Source organism: Typopeltis vanoorti, chromosome 24 (assembly GCF_054136105.1).
Source record: "Typopeltis vanoorti isolate ZY-2024b chromosome 24, IOZ_Tvanoo_1.0, whole genome shotgun sequence".
Lineage (NCBI taxonomy): Eukaryota > Metazoa > Arthropoda > Arachnida > Uropygi > Thelyphonidae > Typopeltis > Typopeltis vanoorti.
Window position 1 is genome coordinate 48477330 of NC_143572.1, and position 3862 is coordinate 48481191.

The 3862-nt window shown below is 38.6% G+C and overlaps 1 non-coding gene across 1 annotated transcript; it reads right to left on the bottom strand.

Moving 5' to 3' along the window:
* Nucleotides 1–2491: 2491 nt before the first annotated feature.
* LOC150093179 (5S ribosomal RNA) lies at nucleotides 2492–2610 on the bottom strand. Its single transcript, XR_016550490.1, has one exon. It is a non-coding gene; the product is annotated as a 5S ribosomal RNA (ribosomal RNA).
* Nucleotides 2611–3862: the final 1252 nt, after the last annotated feature.

The window sequence follows — 3862 nt, forward strand, 5'->3', positions numbered from 1 at the left end:
CCATTCAGCAACTTGTGCATGAGGATCGTCAAAGAACACTCCACAACATTGCTGCCATTGTCGGTGTGTCATATGGAACAGTCCAGGCAATCCTCACGTGTGATTTGAACATGCACCGTGTTGCTGCCAAGACTGCTGACCCAGGAGCAGAAGGAACACCGCGTCGAAGTCTGCCAAGAACTCCGTCAGCGTGCCGTGGATGACCCATCCTTCATGTCGAGGATCATTACTTGTGACAAAACTTGGGTGTACAGGTATGACCCTGAGACGAAGCAACAGTCTTCATGATGGAAGAGCCCATCATCTCCACGACAGAAAAAGGCGAGGCAGGTCTGCAGCTCGACCAAGTGCATGCTCGTCTTTTTCAACATTCGTGGCATTGTGCATCGAGAATTCGTCCTCAGGGGTCAGACAGTCAATAGCAAGTTCTGCTGCCAGGTTTCAAGTTGTCTGAGGGAAAACATTCGGCGAAAGCAACCAGATCTGTGGCGCACGAAAAACTGGATGCTCCATGACGACAATGCACCCTGTCACCGAGCTCTCCTCACACATATCTCGCCAGAAACAACACGATCTCACTTCTGCACCCACCCTATTTGCCAGATTTGGCTCCTGCAGACTTCGCCCTCTTTCCAAAGATGAAGACCCAGCTCAAAGGTCATCGTTTTGACAGCATTGTGGAGATCCAGCGTGAATCGCAGAAGGTGCTTGACATGATACAAAAAGAAGACTTCCAGTACACATTCCAGAAGTGGCAAGAATGCTGGGATCGCTGTATTGATATGCAAGGGGACTATTTTGAAGGTGATAGTATGTAAACGTAGATAAATAAAGTAATTTTTCGTAAAAGGAGCTAGTCTCGAAACTTTTTGATATCACCTCGTATTTACCACAAAGCAACACCACACTTTAATTTATGCTAATTTATGGATAAACCTATGCTATCAATTTTAATGAAATTGCATTTTGAAAACATAAGGAGTAGAAGACATTTCTTGTGATGGAATAATACTTGCAATGTTTCCCATTTCAGCTGCAGGAGATGGTGGGAGAGGCAAAACAAACTGGTGGGAGGGTTTGACTTGAATTACAAATGAAACAACTAAGGCTACGAAGTCAGTGTATTATACTAAATGTGTATTCTCGCTGGTTTATCTGTATGATGGAGTGAAAAACCAATTTTTGGCATGGAAAGATTCTGCCATTTACATATGAAACTGGCTTACTCACACTGAAGAGTTCAGTCCTGGATCAAATTGAAATTCAGATTTTTTGAAGTGAAGGGCAAACATCACATTGTCTTTGTGACCTCATTGCAGAGGTACTGAGAAAAGAGGACAAAAAAGTAAAAATGAATACTAAATAACTGGTAACCTAAAAACTTTTTAATGAACACTTTATTTTACTTTATACAGCAATACCATCCACAAAAGGTTGTAGATCTGTAGCACAATAGTACTACACATACATTTTATTTGGCTGTATTATGTATCATTTTCATATTTTATACAGTAAGCTGTCTGGAGCAATTAGCAATTCACACATGCATACTGTAACTAATAAGAAAAGAACATTTAAGATAGATCTGAAGCAGACAATTATTGCAGAAACAAACATGAAATATTTTTTATATAACAATTTTGCCAGTATAATTTAAGAGAATGGAAACATTCACAAGTATGACAATGAACTTGATTACAGTGTGGAACAGTCGAATTAATCAAATCTCTACTTTAAATTGTGTTTGTGTATCTAATCGGTTAGTATGTGTAAAATTTGTTGCAACATTTATTGCAAATGGAATTTTTTTTCAAAGATATCAGTAAAATTTAACATCTTAAATGAGTCAAGTGTCACTTGATTACTTTTTCAAGATAAAGGGCCACTTTATCTTTCATTACAAACATTCAAAGAGAATGCAATAAAATAATATTATCAGCAATCAAAAAATCAGCTCAGAGGCTTTTATTCCCTTATAGGGAGTAGGAAAGGCCGTTTTAGCTCTATCTAACTATTGGAGACTGAGTGGGCACAGTAGCCAATCAGATATAGCTGGCCCAAGACTATAGTATGCTATTGTCAAAAATATTATTATTATTATTATTATTATTATTATTATTATTCCTGATGCCTCCAAGGAGTCCGAAGACTCATCGCGGGAGGACATCTTGAACTGTCTCTACACCTTACCTCTACTACGAATCAACGCCATCTACCGCCCACCTCCAACACCACCACAACTAGTAATTTTTGTCTGTAAATTGCGTGTGTTCTGAAGGGCCGATTTGTATGTATGAGGGATGAAAAACCCGAGTTTCCGGGAGAAAAAACCCTGCTACCTCCGTATGAGATCGGCTAACTCACCATCGATTGAAATCGACCAGATAAAGATTCCTCCCGTCGCGACGAGATTCGAACTTAGGCCTATTCCAATCGAAGGGCGCAATGTACCGTCGTTCTTCCAATTGCGCTACGGAGGCACTTAAAAAGCTGCCAACGGTACTCGGTATTCCCAGGTGGTCACCCTCCCAAGTACTAACCGAGCTCAACGCTGCTTAACTTCGGTGATCGGACGAGAACCGGTGCGTTCAGCGCGCGATGACCGTTGACTAAATAGGGTGGGTTATTCAATTTTCTTGAGTTTATGGGATGAAAAACCTGGATTTTTGGAAGGAAAAACTTGCTTGCCAATGCCAGAGATCAATTAACTTGGGAACTGGTCAAAGAAAGGCTTATAAAAAAGTTCATCTAGTCGGTGACTAGACTAGAACTTAAGTCTTTCTTCAGGAGGCCTAGTGCAGAGGATGCAAATGCCATTTCCATTGGCTATACAAACCTCTAGAATAATAGTTGATTTTAATATTTCCTTGACCTTCTATACATGAGTTCAGAATTTCTCTATACAAAACCATTAATGCTTGAAACTATTCTTTGTATAGTTGGTCATGATGTATTTTTCTCTTAAATGTTATTCTAACCCATAAGAGGTTGTAAACCTATAATACATTAGTACCACAGGTAGGTAAGGGGTTAATATCTCATTCAAGCCTAAGCAGTTGACCATCCAATGTTTAAATAAGACAGAAACAATAATCCTTCACAAATTCCCATCCCATTCAAGTGCCATCTCCCATCTAGGAGGTTGACAACCATGATGTGACTCATGGTTAACTACAAGTGTTACAACATGTGATGAGGACCCTATCTCTTCCACATATTGTTACAAGTATTCATGGGAATCAAACCCAGGTCTTTCCAACCAAAGGGCTTCACGTATACTGACTGAGCTACGGAGCTCCCCTTTAAAAATTAACTCAGTAAAATTAGGTGAATGTGAAATAATGCTGGAAAAAATACATTACAAGGGTAGTTATTATATTTTCAGCTATAAAGGTATTATTTTATACACTTAATGTTATTGAACTGACTGTGTGCAAATGCATTGCAATTAGATATGGTGCTTGAATCTGATAACATTCACTAAGGATGTTAGTAACTAACCCAGAAAGTGACCTGCAAATGAGATTACTGTCAAGTACAAAATCATAATAAAAGAAATCAGCACAAATCAAACCAACAACCAAAAAAAAAAAAAAATCAAGAACCCATTATCTGTCCTTTATGACATACAAGTTAATATAATCAATAGTTTCAGAGGGTATGTAAATTCGGTCAACAATTACTATACTACATTCATAGGGGGTACTGCAGAAATAGTTTGTTATAGCAAATTTCTTTAGATAGCATTGTGCCCATGGGATTAGTCAGGACTTTTCAGTAGTTTGGTTATAGCATCTCACTTCATGAGTCAACATATTTATACTCATTTTCCGCAGAACTATTTACGATTTAAATTATCTAA